Genomic DNA, 26,223 nt, shown 5'->3' with positions numbered 1-26,223 from the left:
GGCCCTGTTCCTTCAATGTCCTCCATCCTCTCTACCTCTGATAGTGCTTTTGCCATTTTACTTCACAGAATTCCCTGAACACTGAGGGGATATATTGGACAATGACATTTATTTAGGGTTGAATGTTTCAAGATCTCTCACTTTATGTATGTTAATCATCTAAGTGACAATGTACTTGTTCCAGTCCTATTGACAGAAGAAGCTTCTCTGATGATGGCTGAGAAAGGCACAAGTGAATGAATATAGCAGAATGTTGTTTTTCCCCTTTTATTGAGTATTCTTTTATTTACATTTCAAATGATATCCCTGTTCCTGTTTGCCCCTTCAGAAACACACTACCCATCTCCCCTGTCCCTGCTTCTATAAAGATGCTCACCACCTACCCACCCAACCCCTCCCATCTCCCCACCCTGACATTCCCCTATACTGGGGCATCAAGCCTTGAAAGGAACCAAGGGCCATTCCACCCAGTGATGCCCTACAAGGCCATCCTCTGCTACACATACGGCAGGAGCCGTAGGTCAATCCCTGTGTATTCTTGGGATGGTCTCTGCTCCAAACTTTGTCTCCATATTTCTTCTGATGAATATTTGTACTCCTCCTTCTAAAAAAGGATTGAAGCCTCAACATTTTGCTCTTCCTTCTTCTTGCCCTTCATGTGGTATGTGACTGGGCTCCCTCACTGGAGATGATATTTTCTAGTTCCAACCATTTGCCTAAGAATTTCATGAAGTCACTGTTTCTTATTCTAATTTCCTTGGATATTTCATGTATTTACATTTCAGATGTTATCCCCTTTCCTTCCTCTCTCAAGCCTCATCCCTACTCCCTGTATATCTATGAGGATGTTCCCACTCTTAACCACCCATTCAAACCTCAACACCCTAGCATTACACTATATTCAGGAAATAGACATACATATGACCAAGGGATTTTCCTCCTATTGATGCTGGATAATGCAATTCTATGCTACATATGTGGATGGAGTCATGGGTCCCTGCATGTGTACTCCATGGTTGATGGTTTAGTTCCTGGGAGCTCTGGTCGGGTCTGGTAGGTTGATAATGTTGTTCTTGCTATAGTGTTACAAACCACTTCAGCTCCTTCAGTCTTTTCTCTAACTCCTCCATTGGAGTCCCCTTGTTCAGTAGAATGGTTAGTTGCAACCCTCTTCATCTGTATAAGGAGGGTTCTGGTAGAGCCTCACAGGAGACACCTATATCTGGCTTCTGTAAGCAAGTACTTCTTGGCATCAGCAATAGTGACTGGGTTTAGTGGCTGCATATGCATATAGGATGGATCCCTAGGTGGGGAAGTTGCTGGATGACTTTTTTATCAGTCTTTGCTCAATTCTTTGTCCCTTTATTTCCTCAGGAGGATATTATAGCTTCCCTTGTAAGAAAAAATGAAGCATCCACTTTTTTTTTATTAACTTGAGTATTTCTTATATACATTTCAAGTGTTATTCCCTTTCCCAGTTGCCGGACAAACATCCCCCTCCCCCTCCCCTTCCTTATGGGTGTTCCCTTCCCAACCCTCCCCCCATTGCCGCACTCCCCCCATAGTCTAGTTCACTGGGGGTTCAGTCTTAGCAGGACCCAGGGCTTCCCCTTCCACTGGTGCTCTTACTAGGATATTCATTGCTACCTATGGGGTCAGAGTCCAGGGTCAGTCCATGTATAGTCTTTAGGTAGTGGCTTAGTCCCTGGAAGCTCTGGTTGCTTGACATTGTTGTACTTTTGGGGTCTCGAGCACCTTCAAGCTCTTCCAGTTCTTTCTCTGATTCCTTCAACGGGGGACCTATTCTCAGTTCAGTGGTTTGCTGCTGGCATTCGAGTCTGTATTTCTTGTATTCTGGCTGTGTCTCTCAGGAGCGATCTACATCCGGCTCCTGTTGGTCTGCACTTCTTTGCTTCATCCATCTTGTCTAATTGGGTGGCTGTATATGTATGGGCCACATGTGGGGCAGGCTCTGAATGGGTGTTCCTTCAGTCTCTGTTTTAATCTTTGCCTCTCCCTTCCCTGCCAAGGGTATTCTTTTTCCTCATTTAAAGAAGGAGTGAAGCATTCACATTTTGATCATCCGTCTTGAGTTTCGTTTGTTCTAGGGATCTAGGGTAATTCAAGCATTTGGGCTAATAGCCACTTATCAATGAGTGCATACCATGTATGTCTTTCTGTGATTGGGTTAGCTCACTCAGGATGATGTTTTCCAGTTCCAACCATTTGCCTACGAATTTCATAAACTCGTTGTTTTTGATAGCTGAGTAATATTCCATTGTGTAGATGTACCACATTTTCTGTATCCATTCCTCTGTTGAAGGGCATCTGGGTTTTTTCCAGCTTCTGGCTATTATAAAAAAGGCTGCGATGAACATAGTGGAGCATGTGTCTCTTTTATATGTTGAGGCATCTTTTGGGTATATGCCCAAGAGAGGTATAGCTGGATCCTCAGGCAGTTCAATGTCCAATTTTCTGAGGAACCTCCAGACTGATTTCCAGAATGGTTTTACCAGTCTGCAATCCCACCAACAATGGAGGAGTGTTGCTCTTTCTCCACATGCTCGCCAGCATCTGCTGTCACCAGAGTTTTTGATCTTAGCCATTCTCACTGGTGTGAGGTGAAATCTCAGGGTTGTTTTGATTTGTACTTCCCTTATGACTAAAGATGTTGAACATTTCTTTAGGTGTTTCTCAGCCATTCGGCATTCCTCAGCTGTGAATTCTTTGTTTAGCTCTGAACCCCATTTTTTAATAGGGTTATTTGTTTCCCTGCGGTCTGACTTCTGGAGTTCTTTGTATATTTTGGATAAAAGGCTCTATCTGTTGTAGGACTGGTAAAGATCTTTTCCCAATTTGTTGGTTGCCGTTTTGTCCTAACCACAGTGTCCTTTGCCTTACAGAAGCTTTGCAGTTTTATGAGATCCCATTTGTCGATTCTTGATCTTAGAGCATAAGCCATTGGTGTTTTGTTCAGGAAATTTTTTCCAGTGCCCATGTGTTCCAGATGCTTCCCTAGTTTTTCTTCTATTAGTTTGAGTGTGTCTGGTTTGATGTGGAGGTCCGTGATCCACTTGGACTTAAGCTTTGTACAGGGTGATAAGGATGGATCGATCTGCATTCTTCTACATGTTGCCCTCCAGTTGAACCAGCACCATTTGCTGAAAATGCTATCTTTTATCCATTGGATGGTTTTGGCTCCTTTGTCAAAAATCAAGTGACCATAGGTGTGTGGGTTCATTTCTGGGTCTTCAATTCTATTCCATTGGTCTATCTGTCTGTCTATGTACCAATACCATGCAGTTTTTATCACTATTGCTCTGTAATACTGCTTGAGTTCAGGGATAGTGATTCCCCCTGAAGTCCTTTTATTGTTGAGGATAGCTTTAGCTATCCTGGGTTTTTTGTTATTCCAGATGAATTTGCAAATTGTTCTGTCTAACTCTTTGAAGAATTGGATTGGTATTTTGATGGGGATTGCATTGAATCTGTAGATTGCTTTTGGTAAATTGGCCATTTTTACTATATTAATTCTGCCAATCCATGAGCATGGGAGATCTTTCCATCTTCTGAGGTCTTCTTCAATTTCTTTCCTCAGTGTCTTGAAGTTCTTATTGTACAGATCTTTTAATTGCTTGGTTAAAGTCACACCGAGGTACTTTATATTATTTGGGTCTATTATGAAGGGTGTCCTTTCCCTAATTTCTTTCTCAGATTGTTTCTCTTTTGTATAGAGGAAGGCAACTGATTTATTTGAGTTAATTTTATACCCAGCCACTTTGCTGAAGTTGTTTATCAGCTTTAGTAGTTCTCTGGTGGAACTTTTGGGATCACTTAAATATACTATCATGTCATCTGCAAATAGTGATATTTTGACTTCTTCTTTTCCGATCTGTATCCCCTTGACCTCCTTTTGTTGTCTGATTGCTCTGGCTAGAACTTCAAGAACTATATTGAATAAGTAGGGAGAGAGTGGGCAGCCTTGTCTAGTCCCTGATTTTAGTGGGATTGCTTCAAGTTTCTCTCCATTTAGTTTAATGTTAGCAACTGGTTTGCTGTATATGGCTTTTACTATGTTTAGGTATGGGCCTTGAATTCCTATTCTTTCCAGGACTTTTATCATGAAGGGGTGTTGAATTTTGTCAAATGCTTTCTCAGCATCTAATGAAATGATCATGAGGTTCTGTTCTTTCAGTTTGTTTATATGATGGATCACGTTGATGGTTTTCCGTATATTAAACCATCCCTGCATGCCTGGAATGAAGCCTACCTGATCATGGTGGATGATTGTTTTGATGTGCTCTTGAATTCGGTTTGCTAGAATTTTATTGAGTATTTTTGCGTCGATATTCATAAGGGAAATTGGTCTGAAGTTCTCTTTCTTTGTTGGGTCTTTGTGTGGTTTAGGTGTAAGAGTAATTGTGGCTTCGTAGAAGGAATTCGGTAGGGCTCCATCTGTTTCAATTTTGTGGAATAGTTTGGATAATATTGGTATGAGGTCTTCTATGAAGGTTTGATAGAATTCTGCACTAAACCCGTCTAGACCTGGGCTCTTTTTGGTTGGGAGACCTTTAATGACTGCTTCTATTTCCTTAGGAGTTATGGGGTTGTTTAACTGGTTTATCTGTTCCTGATTTAACTTCGATACCTGGTATCTGTCTAGGAAATTGTCCATTTCCTGAAGATTTTCAAGTTTTTTTGAATATAGGTTTTTATAGTAAGATCTGATGATTTTTTGAATTTCCTCTGAATCTGTAGATATGTCTCCCTTTTCATTTCTGATTTTGTTAATTTGGACGCACTCTCTGTGTCCTCTCGTTAGTCTGGCTAAGGGTTTATCTATCTTGTTGATTTTCTCAAAGAACCAACTTTTGGTTCTGTTGATTCTTTCTATGGTCCTTTTTGTTTCTACTTGGTTGATTTCAGCTCTGAGTTTTATTATTTCCTGCCTTCTACTCCTCCTGGGTGTATTTGCTTCTTTTTGTTCTAGAGCTTTTAGGTGTGCTGTCAAGCTGCTGACATATGCTCTTTCCTGTTTCTTTCTGCAGGCACTCAGCGCTATGAGTTTTCCTCTTAGCACAGCTTTCATTGTGTCCCATAAGTTTGGGTATGTTGTACCTTCATTTTCATTAAACTCTAAAAAGTTTTTAATTTCTTTCTTTATTTCTTCCTTGACCAGGTTATCATTGAGTAGAGCATTGTTCAATTTCCACGTATATGTGGGCATTCTTCCCTTATTGTTATTGAAGACCAGTTTTAGGCCGTGGTGGTCTGATAGCACGCATGGGATTATTTCTATCTTTCTGTACCTATTGAGGCCCGTTTTTTGACCAATTATATGGTCAATTTGGGAGAAAGTACCATGAGGAACTGAGAAGAAGGTATATCCTTTTGCCTTAGGATAGAATGTTCTATAAATATCTGTTAAGTCCATTTGGCTCATGACTTCTCTTAGTCTGTCTACATCTCTGTTTAATTTCTTTTTCCATGATCTGTCCATTGATGAGAGTGGGGTGTTGAAATCTCCCACTATTATTGTGTGAGGTGCAATGTGTGTTTTGAGCTTTAATAAGGTTTCTTTTACATATGTAGGTGCCCTTGTATTTGGGGCATAGATATTTAGGATTGAGAGTTCATCTTGGTGGATTTTTCCTTTGATGAATATGAAGTGTCCTTCCTTACCTTTTTTGATGACTTTTAGTTGGAAATTGATTTTATTTGATATTAGAATGGCTACTCCAGCTTGCTTCTTCTGACCATTTGCTTGGAAAGTTGTTTTCCAGCCTTTCACTCTGAGGTAGTGTCTGTCTTTGTCTCTGAGGTGTGTTTCCTGTAGGCAGCAGAATGCAGGGTCCTCGTTGCGTATCCAGTTTGTTAATCTATGTCTTTTTATTGGGGAGTTGAGGCCATTGATATTGAGAGATATTAAGGAATAGTGATTATTGCTTCCCGTTATATTCATATTTGGAAGTGAGGTTATGTTTGTGTGCTTTCATTCTCTTTGTTTTGTTGCCAAGACGATTAGTTTCTTGCTTCTTCTAGGGTATAGCTTGCCTCCTTATGTTGGGCTTTACCATTTATGATCCTTTGTAGTGCTGGATTTGTAGAAAGATATTGTGTAAATTTGGTTTTGTCATGGAATATCTTGGTTTCTCCATCAATGTTAATTGAGAGTTTTGCTGGATACAGTAACCTGGGCTGGCATTTGTGTTCTCTTAGGGTCTGTATGACATCAGTCCAGGATCTTCTGGCCTTCATAGTTTCTGGCGAGAAGTCTGGTGTGATTCTGATAGGTCTGCCTTTATGTGTTACTTGACCTTTTTCCCTTACTGCTTTTAATATTCTTTCTTTATTTTGTGCGTTTGGTGTTTTGACAATTATGTGACGGGAGGTGTTTCTTTTCTGGTCCAATCTATTTGGAGTTCTGTAGGCTTCTTGTATGTCTATGGGTATCTCTTTTTTTAGGTTAGGGAAGTTTTCTTCTATGATTTTGTTGAAGATATTTACTGGTCCTTTGAGCTGGGAGTCTTCACTCTCTTCTATACCTATTATCCTTAGGTTTGATCTTCTCATTGAGTCCTGGATTTCCTGTATGTTTTGGACCAGTAGCTTTTTCGGCTTTACATTATCTTTGACAGTTGAGTCAATGATTTCTATGGAATCTTCTGCTCCTGAGATTCTCTCTTCCATCTCTTGTATTCTGTTGGTGAAGCTTGTATCTACAGCTCCTTGTCTCTTCTTTTGGTTTTCTATATCCAGGGTTGTTTCCATGTGTTCTTTCTTGATTGCTTCTATTTCCATTTTTAATTCCTTCAACTGTTTGATTGTGTTTTCCTGGAATTCTTTCAGGGATTTTAGTGACTCCTCTCTATGGGCTTCTACTTGTTTATTTATGTTTTCCTGGAATTCTTTCAGGGATTTTTGTGACTCCTCTCTATGGGCTTCTACTTGTTTATTTATGTTTTCCTGGAATTCTTTCAGGGATTTTTGCGATTCCTCTCTGTAGGCTTCTACTTGTTCCCTAAGGGAGTTCTTCATGTCTTTCTTGAAGTCCTCCAGCATCATGATCAAAAATGATTTTGAAACTAGATCTTGCTTTTCTCGTGTGTTTGGATATTCCATGTTTGTTTTGATGGGAGAATTGGGCTCCGATGGTGCCATGTAGTCTTGGTTTCTGTTGCTTGGGTTCCTGTGCTTGCTCTCGCCATCAGATTATCTCTAGTGTTACTTTGTTCTGCTGTTTCTGACAGTGGCTAGACTGTCCTATAGGCCTGTGTGTCAGGAGTGCTGTAGACCTGTTTTCCTCTCCTTCAGTCAGGTATGGGGACAGAGTGTTCTGCTTTCGGGCGTGTAGTTTTTCCTGTCTATAGGTCTTCAGCTGTTCCTGTCAGCCTGTGTCTTGAGTTCACCAGGCAGCTTTCTTGCAGAAGAAAATTTTGTCTTACCTGTGGTCCCGAGGCTCAAGTTCGCTCGTGGGGTGCTGCCCACGGGCTCTCTGCAGCGGCAGCAACCAGGAAGACCTGTGCCGCCCCTTCCGGGAGCTTCAGTGCACCAGGGTTCCAGATGGTCTTTGGCTTTTTCCTCTGGCGTCCGAGATGTGTGTGCAGAGAGCAGTCTCTTCTGGTTTCCCAGGCTTGTTTGCCTCTCTGAAGGTTTAGCTCTCCCTCCCATGGGATTTGGGTGCAGAGAACTGTTTATCCGGTCTGTTTCCTTCAGGTTCAGGCGGTGTCTCAGGCAGGGGTCCTGCCGCTCCTGGGTCCTCCCCCACGGGATCCCAGAGGCCTTATACAGTTTCCTCTTGGGCCAGGGATGTGGGCAGGGGTGAGCAGTGTTGGTGGTCTCTTCCGCTCTGCAGCCTCAGGAGTGCCCACCTGACCAGGCGGTTGGGTCTCTCTCTCTCACGGGGTCTGGGAGCAGAGAGCTGCTGCGGGCCGGGATCCGTGGGTCAGCATCCACATTTTTGGTCTTTCTTCTTCTTGGGCCTTGTATGATCTTTGAATTTTTTCTTAGGTATTCCTAGTTTTGGGGCTAATATCCAATTATCAGTGAGTGCATACCATGTGTGTTCTTTTATGACTCGGTTATCTCACTCAGGATGATATTTTCTACTTCCATGCATTTGCCTAAGAATTTAATATGGTCATTGTTTTTATTTGATTTTTTATTTTATTGTTTCGTTGGACATTTTTATTTACATTTCAAATAATATTCCCTTTCCCGGTGTCCCGGACATAAGCCACCTATCCTATCCTATTCCCATCTCATTTTTCTATAAGTGTGTTCCCCTCCCTAGACAGCCTCCCATTATTGCTCCCCCAAGACATTCCCCTACAATGGTAGGGGACATCTCCTTCCATTGGTGCCCACCCAGGCCATCCTCTATTACATATGAACCTGGAGCCATGGGTCAGTCCATGTATAGTTGTTAGGGGAGTGGTTTAGTCCCTGGATGCTCTGGTTGGTTGGCACTGCTGTTCATATGGGGTTGCAAGCCCCTTCAGCTCTTTCAGTCCTTTCTCTAATTCCTCCAACTGGGATCACATTCTCAGTTCAATGGTTTTATTCTAGAATCTGCCTCTGTACTTGTCATGTTCTGGCTGTGCCTCTCAAGAGAAAGCTATATCAGGTTCCTGTCAGCATACACTTCTTAGCTTCATCAATCTTCTCTAGTTTTGGTGGCTGTATAAATATGGGCTGTATAACCATGTAGGGCAGGCTCTGATTGGACAATCCTTCAGTCTATACTTCAAACATCGACTCTATATTCCTTCCTATGAATATTTTTCTTCCCCATTTTTAAGAAGGAGTGAAGCATCCACACTTTGGTCATCTTTCTTGAGTTTCATGTGATCTGTGGATTGTATCTTGGGTAATTTGTGCTTTTGGTCTATAAATCCACTTATCAGTGAGTGCATACAATGTGAGTTTGCCTGCGTTTGGTTTACCTCACTCAGGATGGTATTTCATGAAGTCTTTTTTTCATAACTGAGGAGAACTCCACTATGTACATGTATCATACTCTCCGTATCCATTCTTTTGTTGAAGGACATCTGAGTTCTTTCCAGCTTCTGTCTATTATAAATAAGGCTGCTATGAACATCGTGAAGCATGTGTCATTGTTATATGTTTGAGTATCTTTTAGGTATATGCCCAAGAGAGGTATAACTGGGTCCTCAGGTCCTCAGTGCAATTTTCTAAGGAACCTCCAGACAGAAAGTGGTTGTACCAGATTGCAATTCCACCAACAATGGAGGAGTTTTCCTCTTTCTGCACATCCTCACCAGCATCTGCTGTCACCTGGTTTTTTATCTTTGCCACTTTCACTGGTGTGAGGTGGAATTTCAGTGTTGTTTTGATTTGCATTTCCCAGATGACTAAGGATTTTGAATATTTTTAGCTTCTATTCAGATATTCAATATTCATCAGGTAAGAATTCCTTGTTTAACTCTGTACCCATTTTAAATAGAGTTATTTAACTCTCTGGAGTCTAACTTCTTGAGTTCTTTGTATACTTCGGATATTAGCCCTCTATCAGAAGTAGGATTGGTAAAAATCTATTCCCAATCTGTTGGTTGCTGTTTTGTCCTAATGACAGTGTTCTTTGCCGTACAGAAGCTTTGCAGTTTTATGAGGTCGCATTTGTCAATTCTTGATCTTAGAGCATAAGCCATTGGTGTTTTGTTCAGGAACTTTCTCCCAGTGCTTGTGTGATTCAGACTCTATCCCACTTTTTCTTCTAATAGCTTGATTGTATCTGGTTTGATGTTGAGTCCTTCATTCACTTCGACTTAAGCTTTGTACAGGGCAATAAAAATGGATGGATTTGCATTCTTCTAAATGTTGACCTCCAGTTGAACCAGCACCATTTGTTGAAAATCCTATCTTTTTTTCATTTGGATGGGTTTAGCTCCTTTGTCAAAAGATCAAGTGACCATAGGTGTGTGGGTTCATTTCTGGGCCTTCAATTATATTCCACTGATCCACCTCCCTTTCTCTGTACCAATACCATACAGTTTTTATCACTTTTGCTGTGTAATACAGCTTGAGGTCAGGGATGATGATTCCCCCAGAAATTATGTTATTGTTGAGGATCGTTTTTGCTATCCTGGGTTTTTTGTTATTCCAAATGAATTTACAAATTGCTCTTTTTAACGATATGAAGAATTGAGTTGGAATTTTGATGGGGATTGCATTGAATCTATAGATTGCTTTTGAGGAAAAGTCCATTTTTACTATATTAATCCTGCCAATACATGAGCATGGGAGGTCTTTCCATCTTCTGAGATCTTCAATTTCTTTCTTCAGATATTTGAAGTTCTTGTCATACCGATATTTCACTTGCTTTGTTAGTCACACCGAGGCATTTTATGGTATTTGGGACTATTGTAAAGGGTGTCATTTCCAATTTCTTTCTCAGCCTCTTATCCTTTGAGTAGAGGAAGACTAATGAGTTATTTGAGTTAATTTTAAACACAGCCACTTTGCTGAACTTATGCATCAGGCTGAGAAATTCTCTGGTGGAACTATTGGGGTCACTTAACTATACTATCATATTGTCTGGAAATAGTGATATTTTTGACTCCTTCCTTTCCAATTTGTATCCTGTTTACTTCCTTTTGTTGTCTGATTGCTCTAGCTAGGATTTTGAGCCCTATATTGAGTAAGTAGAGAGAGTGTGGGCACTGTGTCTACTCCATGATTTTAGTGTGATTTCTTCAAGTTTCTCTCCATTCATTTTAATGTTGGCTACTGATTTGCTATATCACTTTTACTATGTTTCAATATGGGACTTGAATTCCTTATCATTCTCAGACTTTTATTATGAAAGTGTTTTGAATTTTGTCATATGATTTCTCAGCATCTAATGAAAGGATCCTCTGTTTTATTTTTCCTTTGATTTTATACATATGTTGTATTACATATGTTGTATTGTTGGATTTCTGTATGGTGAACCATCCCTGCATCCCTGGGATGAAGCCTACTTGAACATGATGCATGATCGTTTTGTTGTGTTCTTAGATTCAGTTTTGCGAGAATTTTATTGAGTAGTTTTGTGTTGATATTCTTAAGGGAAATTGGTCTGAAGAACTCCTTCTTTGTTGGGTCTTTGTATGGCTTAAATATAAGTGTAATTGTGGTCTCATAGATGGAATTGGGTAGTGTTTCTTCTGTTTCAGTTTTGTGAAATAGTTTGGACAGTATTGGTCTGAATTCTTCTATGAAGGTCTGATAGAATTCTGCACTACACCCATCTGGTCCTGGGCTTTTTTTGGTTGGGAGACTTTTAATAACTGCTTCTGTTTCTTTAGGAGTTTTGAGGTTGTTTAGATAGTTTATTTATCTGTCCCTTATTTAGCTTTAGTACCAGGTATTTGTCTAGAAAATTGTACATTTCCTCCAGATTTTCCAATTTTGTTGAACATAGGCTTTTGTAATAGGATCTGATGATCTTTTGAGTTTCACCAGATTATGTTATTATGTCTCCTTTTTCATTTATGATTTTATTAATTTGAATACAATCTCTGTCCCCTATGGTTAGTTTGGCTAAGGTTTTATCTATATTTTTGATTTTCTCAAAGAACCAACTCCTGGTGTTGTTGATTCATTGTATAGTCCTTTTTGTTTCTATTTGGTTGATTTTAGCCCTGTGCTTGATTATTTCCTGCCTTCTACTCCTTTTGTGTGTATTTGATTCGTTTTAATCAAGAGTTTTTAGGTGTGCTGTCAAGCTGCTTATGTATAATCTCTCCTGTTTCTTTTTAGTGGCACTCAGAGCTATGTATTTTATTCTTAGCACTGCTTTCATTGTGTCTCATACATTTCGGTATGCTGTGCCTTCAATTTTCATTGAATTCTAAAAAGTCTGTGATTTCTTTATTTCTTCCTTGACAAAGTTATCATTAAGTAGAGCCTTGTTCAACATCCATTTATACATGGGCTTTCTGTTTCTATTTTTTTATTTTTTTTATTTTTTTTTTATTTTGGTATTGGATACCAACCTTAGTCCAGGGTGATCTGATAAGATTCTTTGGATTATTTCAATTGTCATATACCTGTTGAGGCCTGTTTTGTGACCAATTATATGCATGGTTTTAAAGAAGGTACCGTGACTTGCTGAGAAGAAGGTATATTTCTTTTTAGGATAAAATGTTCTATAAATATTCGTTGAATCCATTTCAATCATTGCTTATGTTAGTTTCTCTATGTCCTGTTTAATTTCTTTTTCCATGATCTTCCCATTGATGAAAGTTGGGTATTGAAATCTGCTATTATTGTGTGAGGTGGAATGTGTGCCTGGAGCTTTAATAAGGCTTCTTTCATGAATGTAGGTGCTCTTGCATTTGGAGGATAGATATTTAGGATTGAGAGTTCATCTTGGTAGATTTTTCTTTGATGGATATGAAGAGTACTTCCTTATCTTTTTGATAGCATTTTGCTTGCAAATTGATTTTATTAGATATTAAAATGGCAACTCCAGCTTGTTTCTACAGATGGTTTGCTTGGAAAGTTGGTTTCCATCATTTTATTCTGATGTACTTTCTGTCTTTGTGTCTGATGTATGTTTCCCACATACAGCAAAATGCTGAGTTCACTTTATGTATCCAGTCTATTAGTTTATGTCTTTTTATTGGGGAATTGAGTTGATTGATTTTAAGAGATAGTAAAAAATAGAAACTGTTGTTTCTTGATATTTTTGTTGTTAGAGGTGGAATTATGTTTCTGTTTCTTTTTTTGGTTTTGTTGTTAAGAGATTACTTTCTTGCATTTCTAAGGTCTAATTTCCTTCCTTGTGTTGGAGTTTTCCATCTATTATTCTTTCTAAGGCTGGATTTGTACAAAGATATTATGTAAATTTGGTTTTGTCATGGAATATCTTGGTTTCTTCATCTATGTTTATTGGGAGTTTCAATGCATATAGTAGCCTGGGCTGACATTTGTGTTCTCTTAGGGTCTATATGACATCCGGCCAGGATCTTCTGGCTTTCATAGTCTCTGGTGAGAAGTCTGATATAATTCTGATAGGTCTGCCTTTTTATATTACTTGAACTTTTTCCTTTACTGCTTTTAATATTTTGTATTTGTTTTGTGCATTTGGTGTTTTGACTGTTATGTGCTGGAAGGAATTTCTTTTCATGAAGAATTCTATTTGGAATTCTGTAGACTTCTTTTATTTTTATGGGCATCTCTTTTTTAGATTTTGGAAGTTTTCTTCTATACTTTTGTTAAAGATATTTACTGACCCTTTAATTTGGGAGTCTTCACTCTCTTCTATACCTATTATCCTTAGGTTTCATCTTCTCATTGTGTCCTGGATTTCCCACATGATTTCGGCTAGGAGCTTTGTGCATTTTACATTATCTTTGAAGGTTGTGTTGATGTTTTCAATGGTATTTCTTGCCCTTGAGATTCTATTTTTCATCTCTTGTATTCTGTTGGTAATGCTTGCATCTATCCCTCCCGATCTCTTTCTTAGGTTTTCTATATTCAGGGTTGTCCCCGTTTGTGCTATATTCTGGATGGTTTTGTTCAACTCCTTCACCAGTTTTGTTGTGTTTTCCTGTTATATGCTGATCTTCTTTTGAGTATATGCACAAAAGAAGTATAGCTGTGTCCTCAGGTAGCACTATTTCCAATTTTCTGAGTAACCACGAGACTGATTTCCAGAGTCATTGTACCAGCTTGCAATTTCACCCAAAATGGAGGAATGTTCCTCATTATCCACATTCTCACAAGCATCCACTGTTACCTGACTTTATGATATTATTCATTCTGACAGAATGTGTGAAGTGGTATCTCAAGATGGATTTGATTTGCATTTCCCTGATAACTAAGGATGTTGAACTTTTCTTTAGGGGCTTCTTAGCCATTAAGTATTCCTTTGTTGAGAATTCTTTAACTCTGTACCCATACTTTAATAGGATTATTTGATTCTCTGGCATCTAACTTCTTGAATTCCTTGTATGTATTATATATTAGGACTATACGAGATATAGGAGTGGTAAAGATCTTTTTGCAATTTGTTGGTTGCTGTTTTGTCCTATTGACAGTATCCTCTGCCTTACAGAACGTTTGCAATTTTATGAGATCCCATTTGTCAATTCTTGAACTTAGAGCATAAGCCAATGGTGTTCTGTTCAGGAAATTTTCCCCAGTGCCTGTGTGTTCAAAGCATTGCCTCAATTTCTCTTTTATTAGTTTCAGTATATCTACTTTTATGTGAAGAACTCTGATCCAGTTGGACTTGCACTTTTTAGGAGATAGGAATCTGTCAATTTGCATCCTTCCACATCCTGACCTCCACTTGAACCAGCACCATTTGTTGAAAATACTATCTTTTTTCCATTGTATGGTTTTAGCTCCTTTGTCAAAGATCAAGTGATCATAGGTATGTGGGCTCATTTCTGGGTCTTCAATTATATTCCACTGATCTACCTGTCTGTGTCAGTAACAATACCATACAGTTTTTATCACTATTGGTCTGTAATAATTTTGAGGTCAGTGATGGTGATTTCCCCAGAAGTTATGTTATTGTTGAAGATAGTTTTCGCTATGCTGGGTATTTGTTATTTCAAATGAATTTACAAATTGCTCTTTCTAACTCTATGAAGAATTGAATTGGAATTTCAGTGGGAATTGCATTGAATCTGTAGATTGCTTTGTGAAAATGGCAATTTTTAATATATTTATCCTGCCAATCTATGAGCATGGAGGTCTTTCCGTCTTCGGAGATCTTCAAATTTGTTCTTCAGAGACTTGAAGTTCTTGTCATAGATATTTCACTTGAATTGTTAGAGTCACACTGAAATATTTTATGGTATTTGTGAACTATTGTGAAGGGTATCATTCCCATAATTTTTTTCTCAGCCTGTTTCTCTTTTGAGTACAGGAGGGTTACTGATTTGTTTGAGTTAATTTTATACCTCGCCACTTTTCTTAAGTTGTTTATCAGGCCCAGTAGTTCTCTGGTGAAATATTTTTGGGTCAGTTAAGTATACTATCATATCATCTGCAAACACTGATATTTTGACTTCTTCCTTTCCAATTTATATCCCTTTGCCCTCTGTTTTTGTCTAATTGCTCTGGCTAGGACATTGAGTTCTATATTGAATAGGTGTGGAGAGAGTAGGCATCCTTGTCTAGTCTGTGATTTTAGTGGGATTCCTTCAAATTTCTCTCCATTTATTTTGATATTGGCTACTGGCTTGCTGTATATTGCTATTACTCTGTTTCAGTATGGGTCTTGAATTTCTGATCTTTCCAGTCTTTTGTCATAAAGGTTGTTGATTTTTTTTCAAATGCTTACTCCTAATGAAATGGGCATGTGTGGTTGTTCTTTGAGGTTTTTTATATAGTGGATTACATTAATGCCTTTCCATATATTGAACCATCTCTGTAGCCCTGAGATGAAGCCTACTTGATCATGATGGATGATCATTTTGATGTGTGCTTGGATTCCATTCACAAGAATTTTATTATTTTTCATTGATGTTCATAAGGGAATTTTGTCTGAAGTACTCTTTGTTTGTTGGGTCTTTGTGTGGTATAGTTATAAAGGTAATAGTGGGCTCATAGAATGAATTTGGTAATTTTCCTTCTGCTTCTGTTTTGTGTAATAGTTTGAAAAGTATTTGTATTTAGTCTTCTTTGAAGGACTGATAGAATTCTGCACTAAACCCATCTAGTTCTTGGCTTCTTTTGGTTGGGAGACTTTAAATGACTGCTTCTATTTCTTTACAGGTTTGAATTATGATCACATGGCTTATCCGATCCAAGGTTAACTTTATATCCGTTATATATCCAGAAAATTGTGCATTTCCTCCAGATTTTCCAGTTTTGTTGAGTATAGGCCTTTGTAGTAGTATCTGTTCATTTTTTTTCAATTTCCTGTTTCTTTTGTTATGCCTCCCCTTTCATTTCTGATATTGTTAAATTGGATTCTGTCTCTATGTCCTTTGGTGAGTCTGGCTAAGTATTTAGCTGTCTGGTTAAGTGTTTATTTGTTGATTTTCTCAAAGAACAAGTTCCTGGTTTTGTTGATTCTTTGTAAAGTTCTTTGCATTTCTACTTGCTTGATTTCAGCCCTGAGTTTGATTTTTTTCCTGCCTTCTCCTCCTCTTGAGTGTATTTGCTTCTTTTGTTCTAGTGTTTTCAGGTATGCTGTCAAGATGATATAGTATGCTCTCTCCCGTTAATTTTTGTTGGCACTCAGAGTTATAAGTTTTCCTCTTACTACTGTTTTCATGTTGTCTCATAACTTTTCTTTTACTTTGTGCCTTCATTTTCATTACATTCTCAAAAGTTTTTCATTTTTATCTTTATTTCTTTTTTGACCAAGTTATCATTGAGTAGAGCTTTGTTCAACTTCCATATGTATATATTCTTTCTGTTGGTTATGTTGTTCTTGAAGACCAAATTTATTCTGTGATTATCTGATAGCCTGCATGGTGTTATTTCTATATTCTTGTATCTGTTGAGGCCTGTTTTGTGAACTATTATATGGTTTATTTTGTAGAAGGTATCACGAAGGTATCTTCTTTGTGCATGAAATGGTCTATAGAGACCCCTTAAACCTATTTGGTTTATAACTTCAGTTAGTTTTATTGTGTCTCTGTTTAGCTTCTCTTTCCATGATCTATCTATTGTTGGGAGTGGGGTCTTGAAGTTTCTCGCTATTATTGTGTGAGGTGCATTGTGTGTTTTGAACTTTAGCAAAGTTCCTTTAATGAATGTGGGTGCCCCTTCATAAGGAGCATAGATGTTCATAATTGAGAGTTCATCTTGGCACATTTTTCCTTTGATGATTATAAAATGTCCTTCCTTATCTTATTTTCTCAACTTTTTGTTGACAGTCTATTGTACTTGATATTAGAATAGATTCCCAGGCTTGTTTCTTGGGACCATTTGCTAGGAAAATTATTATCTAGGTTTTTATTCTGAGATAGTGTCTCTCTTTTTCACTGAGGTGTTTTTCCTATATGCTAAAAAATACTAAGTCCTGTTTACATTTCCAGTAATTTAGTCTATGTCTTTTTATTGGGGAATTGAGTTCATTGATGTTAAGAGATATTCGAATTTAAATGCCAAATGTTTAAAATGTTTACATGTTAAATTTATAAACTTTAAATCGTGAATTATTAACTGGATGGAGCTTATAATGTACACTGATTTTGAATTCAGGTAATTGACTACAAAGTTAGCCAATATAAGCAATTTGAACACAATCATAGTATAGTTGAATAGAAGATAGAGAATACATAGGGAGAAGATATAATGTGTAAGCCAAGTACCTAAAATATATATTTCTGAGTGTCCTCAGAAGGAACCAATCTACTCATACCTTGTTCTCAAACTTTTGGGTACCAGACCTTGAGATAATCATTTGCTATTACTTAATTTACTCAGTTTGTGATATGTTACTAGAACAGGTTCCAATAATAAACACATATATCATATATAATGTAAGAAAATAAACATGTTAAAATTCTTTTTTCACAAGTACCTAAAAATGCAGTACGCCTGCAATGATAGAAGGACATAGGAGTTATAAATTCAGTTACAGTTCAAAAGGAGCACAGATAAATCAATCATGCATATGAGAAAACAAAATCTCTAGGGGATATATTTAGTAGCACAAAAGTTAGAGGTCCATGTCCTTAAATGGAAAGCACTATGAGGGCTAAAATATTTCAGCTGTTGAAGCCTTGTTTATTCTAACCCTTCTTTACGTATCAAACTTTGAGGACTTCTTCCCCACAGGATTCCTCTCGCACTGAAAACAGAGTTTTTCACAATCAAAAACTCTTTGTGTTGGTTACTTTTATAGCACTGTGAGAAAACATTCAAAATAAACTAAAATACGAACACTTATTTTGCTCTCAATTTTGTAGATTTTAGTCCCTGCTCATTTTCACTTCTTTGTCCTTTTTCCTGGACATGTGGTGGGGTCTTACTGCATGAATGCAGGGCATGACAAGGAAACCATTTCCTCCCATTGGAACCAAGAAAGAAAAGGCAAGGAAAAAAAAGAGAAATTATAACTTATTTTTTTTCTTTTTTTAAAGTTTATTTTTCTCTTATATATTACATCCTGACTACAGTTTCCACTCACTCCTAATTTCCTCGACCTTCTAAACTTCCTCTCATCTATTCCTCCACCTCCTCCATTTCTCTTCAGAAATATTCAGGCCTCCCAGGGATATCAACCAAAAAGCATATTAAGTTGCAATAAAACTAGGAATTTCCCTCTCTTACTAAAACTAGTGAAAGAGGACTTAATGAAAAGAAAAAGTGTACCAAAAGAAGATAGAAACGTCAGAGACTGCCTCTGTTCTCACTGTTAGCAGTCTCACAAAGAGCCTAAGCTACACAACCATAACATATATGCAGCGAACCTAGGCTCCATATAGGCTCCATGATTGTCAGTTCAGTCTCTTTGAGAACGTATGAGCACAAGTTAGTTGATTCTGTGTTTTTCCCCCTGTAATGTCCTTGACCCTTGAGTCTTCTGAAATGCTTCCTCCCCCTCTCCAGCTCTGCCTAATGTTTGACTGTGGGTCATCTGTTCCCATCAGTTATTGGATGAAGCCTCTCTAAGGAAAAATGGGCTAGGCACAAATATTTGAGTATAACAAAATACCATTTGCAATAATTCCCTTTATTCTTTTCCTATTTGGTACTATCTTAGTACTCTGTGTCATCTACCGTCTCAGTCCTGGCTGTCCAGGCAGTATCAGAGATGCAGATCATCTCACAGCATGAGTCTCAATCTGGAACAGTCATTGGTTAAACACTAGAAGAATTTTGCCACCACCTTTACCCTGGCACAGATTGCATCTCAGATAAATTGTAGGTAGAATGTTTTGTGACTGGGTTGGTATCCTAATTCCCAAATGGAAATCTTGTCTGGTTATGAGAGATAGCTAGTTAAGCCTCTGTATCCCCATTAATATGAATCTTAGCTTCGGTTACCTCTTTGCTTACCTTAGTAAATCTCTCAATGTTTCCATAATATTAGGTTTCTAGCTCATCTACAAAATGCCTCCAATTCCAATAGTTTTTCTTAGGAATTTCCAATTCCATCCTGCCAGTGCCTGATAACTCCTGTTTCCATGCCCACCTCCTTCATTATACCCCGTTGTGATATCTATTCTATTTCCCCTTCTAAGGGATCTTCATGCAGACCCTCAATTCTCCTTGTCACTTAGCCAGAACTTAAGTAACATTTTTCTCTTCACTTTTATTCTCCCTGCCCTATCATCATCAATTCCAGTAATGGCTGCCACAAAGTATTTTTATCAATTATCTGACATTCTTTAACTCAATGTTCCCTGATTTTTCTTACCAGTGACTAATTGTGGGACCAAATGAGAAACTTTTCAATCTCCCCTTCCCTTCTCTTTTCTGCCTTATATTTACTCCAGCCTGTAAGAGAGCTGGCTTTGATTTTTATACCAAAACCACCTCTGCAGATTTTTCTCTTGAATAAAATCTAGTATTGTCATTGAGTCATTCATCCCCTTGCCTGTACTTGCTTCTTCCTGACCTTACTGGGGCCTGGTATACCCATTAAAAGCACATTTCCTTTGACCAGCTTTCTCAGAAATTGCTGTTATAAATCAAAGATTCAACACAAGTGCCTTTGGGTAGACATTTCCATTCTAAATCATAACACTTCACCTCTTGTATGTGACTTTCTTTATTTTTATCTGTTATTTCTTAAAAATTTGGAGACATTTTTCCTTGTAGGAAAGACAAAGAAAAAAAGGTGGATTTCTAAGGTATTTTAGTTGTATAGACTAATTTTAACTATTAGGTTCTCTCTAGTTCTTTCACACTAACACCCTTCAGATGATTCTAACCCTCACAGCCTAAATTTAAAACTCCATAAAAAGAGCCAGCACTTCTCTTTATTGTTTGGCCCTTATCTACCTATTTCCATCATGTATCACAGTTTTATAACTTTGTAGACAGTCTCAGGGACTTCTGGAAGGAATCATGAAGGGAAAGCTGATAAAGTGAAAGTGCAGAATCTCACCTTTGGAATCTTCTCAACATGTATCTTCATCTATTTTATAAGCTATACTTTCACTTTTTTTCTTTTAATAGAAAACTGTTTCTAAAGCTGAAGATTTTTCAAAACTGCTGATTTCCACTCCATTTTAATGAGAAGAAAACCTGAGTTTTAGTGAGAAAGAAAAACATTAATAAGTATGCAGACATAGTGGAAAAGTTATAAATAAAAGACACATAGCCTAACTTGCAGCAATTTCTGTATGGCTATTTCACCTAACAATGAGATAGTAGTTAATTTTTAAAATTTTAAGTTAATTATCTATTAAAATAAATGCATTAAGTTCCATGTGAAAAAGAGCAGGTAAAATAAACTAATCATTAAATCTCATATTTTCAACCAACCAATAAAACATCTTGTGCTATGTGTATAGCCTTCATAGTTGAGGTAAAGTGAATCTTTTTTTTTTTTGAGAATACAAACTTGAGTCTTCCAAATATATAGGTAAATTTGAATAGAAATTCTAACAATTTAATAATTTTCTTGAGTATACAACTTCAACCAATTTTTTAGAGTTTCTGACTTAATTTTCTTCTCTATGAAGTAGGGATATTATCACCTTGCAAATGAAGTTATTAAGGAGAGAAAATATGGAATATCTGAATGTATTTCACATAGTGTCTAACAACACATCTCAGTAAGAATCATTTGTATTTTACTCCTCATTCCATCCTTTCTACTTTTTATTGAAGATTTTCCTTACTTACATTTCAAATGTTATCTCCTTTTCAGATTTCCCCTCTGGAGTCCCCTTATCACTTCCCCTTCCCCCTGACTCTATGAAAGTGTTTCCCCACCCAACCACCCACTCAAGGGGTTCTTCTCTCATTGAGCCCAATAAGGCAATCCTCTTCTATATATTCTACATATGTGGCTGGAGCCATGGGTGGGGGTGGGGTCTGGTGGGTTGACATTGTTGTTCTTCCTGTGGTGTTGAAAACCCCTTCAGCTCTTTCAGTCCTTTTCTAAATCCTCCATTAGGGACCCTGTTCTCCGTTCAATGATTGGCTGCAAGCACATGCCTCTGTATTTGTCAGGATCTGGCAGAGTCTCTTGGGAGACAGCTATATCAGGCTCCGGTCAGCATGCACTTCTTCGCATACACAATACTGTCTGGGTTTGGTGACAGTATATAGGATGGATCCCCAGGTGGAGCTGTATCTGGATGACATTTCCCTCAGTCTCTGCTGCACACTTTGTCTCTGTATTTCCTCCTGTGAATATTTTGTTCTCCCATCTAAGAAGGATTGAAGAATCTACTTTTTGATCTTCTAAATTCTTGAGCTTCATGTGGTCTGTGGATTTTATTCTGTGATTCTGAGATTTGGGGCTAATATGCTCTTATCATTGAATGCATACTACATGTGTTCTTTTGTGATTGGGTTACCTCAGGATGATATTTTCTAGTTCCATCCATTTGCCTATGAATTTCATGAAATCATTGTTTTTAATAGCTGAATAGTAGTACTCCATTGTGTAAATATACCACATTTTATAGTATTCATTTCTCTGGTGAAGGACATCTGGGAATGAACATAGTGGAGCATGTGTCCTTGTTATATTTAGTTTTACTGTGCCTCTGTTCAGTTTCTATTTCCATGATCTGTCTGTTGATGAGAGTAGGTTGTTTATGTCACCCACTATTATTATGTAGGGTGCATTGTATACTTTGAGCTTTAGTAAAGTTTCTTTTATGCATACAGGTGACCTTGCATATGAAGCATAGATGTTTAGAATAAAGAATTCATCTTGATGGATTTTTCCTTTGATGCGTATGATGTGCTGTTCCTTATCCTTTTTTAATAACTTTTGGTTGAAAGTCAATTTTATTCCATATTTGCTACTCCAACTTGTTTCTTAGAACCATTTTTTAAAAAATTGTTTTCTACTCTTTTACTCTGACGTAGTTAGTGTCTGTTTTTGTCACTAAGGTGCATTTCCTATAAGAAGAAAAATCCTGGGTCATGTTTACTTATCCCATCTGTTAGTCTATTTATTTTTGGTGGGCAATTGAGTCCATTGATGTTGAGATATTAAGGAGTATTGATGGTTGTTTCCTGTTATTTTTGTTCTTAGAGGTAGAATTAAGTTTTTATGGGTATCTTTTTTGTTTGTTTGTTTGTTTGTTTTTTGTAAGAAGTTTACTTTCTTGCTTCTCTTAGGGTGTAGTTTACCTCCTTGCATTAGAGACATATATATTATCCTTTGAAGGGTTGGATTTGTGGAAAGATATGGTGTAAATTGTTTTTGTCATGGAATATTTTGGTTTCTCCATCTATGATAATTGAGTGTTTTGCTAGGTCTAGCAATCTAGGTCGGTATTTGTATTCTATTATGGTCTAAATGACATCTGTCCTGGATCTTTTAGATTTTATGGTCTCTTTTGAAAAGTCTGGTGTAATTCTGATGGGTTATACATTACTTATCCTTTTTCCCTTACTGCTTTTAATATTATTTCTTTATTTTCTGCATCTGATATTTTGACTATTATGTGATGGAAGGAATTCCTTTTGTGGTGCAATTTGTTTCAGTTCTGTAGGCTTTTTATATGGTCATGGGCATCTATTTTTAAGGTTAGTAAGTTTAAGTTGGGAGTCTTCACTCTCTTCTAAATCTATTATTCTTAGGTTTCTTCTTCTTCTCATTGTGTTCTGAATTTCCTGGATGTTTTGGGTTAGATGAGATAGATTCTCTCATCTATATTTTTTATTCTATTGATGATGGTTATCTCTATGATTCCTGATCTCTTTCCTGTGGTTTTCAATCCCCAGGGTTGTCTCCTTTTGTGATTTATTTATTGTTTCTATTTCCATTTTTGGATCCTGGATGGTTTTGTTCAATTCCTTTACCTGTTTGTTTGTGTTCTTCTGTATTTCTTTAAGGAAGTTATTCATGTCCTTTTTATAATCCTCTATCATCATCATGAGATATGATTTCAACTTTGAATTTTGCTTTTCAGGTGTGATAGTGTATCCAAGACTTGTTCTAGTGGGAGAAATAGGTTCTGATTATGGCACGGCACGTAGTCTTGGCTTCTGTTGCTTATGTTCTTGCACTTGGCTTCTCACGATCTACTTATCTTAGTGCCTTCCCTAACTGTCTCTGACTAGAACCTGACTTCTTGTGACCCTTGTGTCAGAACTCCTCAGAGTCCAGGTGCTTTTGTGATCTTGGGATCCTGGGATCCTGGGATCCTGAGTATGTCAGAGCTCCTTGATTCAAGCTGCCTCTGAGATACTAAAGTTATGGTCTCACTAAGTTCCTTAGGACATTTTCTGTCAGAGCTCCTGAGAGTCAAGATTTCTCTGTGTATTGCAAGAGTTGGTGGATGGAGGCCATAGCCTTGATATTGCCCAGAGCACAAATAAAATCTGGAAGGAACCTGTGCCCTGGGTGTGTGTGTGTGTGTGTGTGTGTGTGTGTGTGTGTGTGCGCTTGTTTCCCTGTTTCCTATGTGGGTCCCAGTTTTACTGAGTGTTCAGGAAGAAGTTGTGGCCTCATCTCTGACCTTGAGTGTGTCAGAGCTCCAGTGCTTTTGGATTTGTCTGATCTCCTTATATTTGAGCTTCCTCTGTGATCCTGTGATCCTGTGATCCTGGGCCAGTTAGCACACCTGCAATCCTGGCCTGGTTAGTACACCTGTGATCCTGTGATTCTGTCTTCCTGTGATCCTGTGTTCCTGTGATCCTGGGAATGTTAGAGCACCTGTGAGAATGGCTCTTCAGAGTGTTTTGGGAAATGGGTGCAGAACCAGCACCTAAGGTCTGCTCAGGGCACAAGTTCCCATCCCTTTTATTTTTATTAACACAAGTTCACATATCTATAGTTTTTAAGCGTATCTGTATTAACTAAACTTGAAAGTTTTTGTAAATTATAAATAAGAAAAATCCATCAGTAAGTAACAATTAATGTGTATTTTGTTCCATTTAAATTTCCTTTGTTGCTAATAGCTCAGCTCATATTTCCAAATGACATCAGCAAGCTGGCATAATATGAAGTCTAAAATTCAACTTCCTTTTACAGAAAGTTCAACAAGCATTATCCATAATATAGGGCATTCTTTTTAAAAAGTGACAATACCCAGAAACAAGCACAAGGTAGCCATATGACAGAACAAAAGCTGAATTAAATAAAACAATTTCACTATTATTATGCTACAAAATTCCAACCTACGAAGTTAGATTATAAAATATATAAAAGATTTTCTGGAGTCCAACTTCTACAAAGGGAAACGAAAGCCACAGGCAATTGTGTGATTTTCACAGAACTGTGAGATCCTCCCAAGAAAAAACAATCCAGTTTCAGTACACAAAGAATGCTAAAGGAAATGGCACTGCAAAGTCACCTATATCAGAAAGAAATGAAGAAATATGGTAGAATTCATAGTGACCACCATACACAACTTACTGCTACCTCTATGGTCTTTCAAGATATTTCACCAAACTATGGGTAATGGACAATCTTATGCAACACTCATAAGTTTGAGTGGGATATGTTTCAAAAGTATAACCTAGACTGATTCTTTATACTGTCAGTCTTTCCATCTCTTAGCCAGCTGTAAATATCTCACCCCTGAAAGAAGATACGATGCCAGTGACCATCACAAAGTACAGTGGCTATGAGAGTAGTGGAAATTGCCTCCTTCATCTATTTTGGTGTTGATGTGTTTTTACTGGCTTGAAACAAAAGGTCAACCAATGGCTTCTGTCTACCAAAATCCAATTGAAATATTCTGCTCATAGCAGTGAGACTATAAAGCCTGCCTGGTCCATAAAAATGTAAAAGCACCAGACTGAACAAGTCCTGGCTGCATACTGGCTATAAGTGACTCAGCTAATGTTTCAGAACACATATAAATTCAAATGAAAATGAGGAGGGAGAGTTGATGGCATTGTGGGGAATATTGGCAGACAATTGAAGAAAGAGCAATCAATATCTTTTAAATACTTCCAGGAAAATAACAGTGGAAGGAAAAATGTCAGACTCTTTTGATGAGGTTTACATAATCCTGAGACCAAAGCCTGAAAAAGTCACTATAACACCAACAAAATTACAGACAAATATCCCTGATGAACATGATGCAAATCCCACAAAGTACCAGCAAATGGACTTGATCTGTACATTAAAGTGGTCATAAAACCATTGGATTTAACTTTAGTATAAATTGTCTGTTGTATTTCATAAAAAGGAAAAAGAAGCTAGGGATGTGTTTGGTGGAGGTGTGGTATGGTGTGGCAGAGGGGGTGCCTCTGTGGGCCTATGCTGATATACTCCTTACCCCTGAGGTATCAGTCATGTGATAAATATAGTATAGAAATAGAATTTATTTAGGGTGTGGGGAGAGGAGCTAAGGGGGTAGTAGAGACAGAGAAAGTGTGAGGTAGGGTGAGGCCAGCAGTGAGCATGTGGAGAGAGAGAAAGGCAGCAGAATGGAAAAGGGAAAAAACAGAGATAGGCAGGAGAGGGTAAGAATATAAGAGAAGAGTGGAGAAGAACAAGAGAATGAGGAGGGGACAGCAGTTATAGTTCGTCAGGCATAGCTGGCTATTACCAGGTAACTGCAGGGTGGAACCTAGATGAAATGCCAATAATGTCTCAATACATGACAATCTATAAGTGGGAAAAATAACCAAAATTAAATAAAACAAAACCTATATTTACCTGAGTAAAATTTTTAAATTAACTGATAAAAATAATTATCCACTGATGATAGTCTGATTATAATAGGCAGAAAAGAAATTACCTCAGAATGATAAAAGCCATAGGAAATTAAGCAAAAAACATAGGTAATGTTCAATGAGGATAAGATTTTTCCTAAATATATTTTGGAAAACTTAGATACATATTTGCAGAAGAATGAAATTCAGTCCTTATCTCACTGCATACACAACACAACACTCAACTTAAAACACATTAAAAAGTTTAATTATAATTCAAGAAACCATACATCCATTGGAAGAAAAGAAAACATAAAAGCAATAGGAGGACATTGACCTGAGTGATGGCAGTTTTGAATGTCACAGTAAAAGCAGAGCCAATACAATAAAAAAAATAAAGTAAATGAAAAATGATTATATGAATCAAAATTTAAATATTTGCTTATGAAAATTATGTATGACTAAGTACAAAAATATATTCTATGAACATTAGTA

This window comes from Rattus norvegicus, chromosome X (genome assembly GCF_021556685.1).
Source record: "Rattus norvegicus strain SHRSP/BbbUtx chromosome X, alternate assembly SHRSP_T2T, whole genome shotgun sequence".
Lineage (NCBI taxonomy): Eukaryota > Metazoa > Chordata > Mammalia > Rodentia > Muridae > Rattus > Rattus norvegicus.
This window is presented reverse-complemented; position numbering follows the sequence as displayed.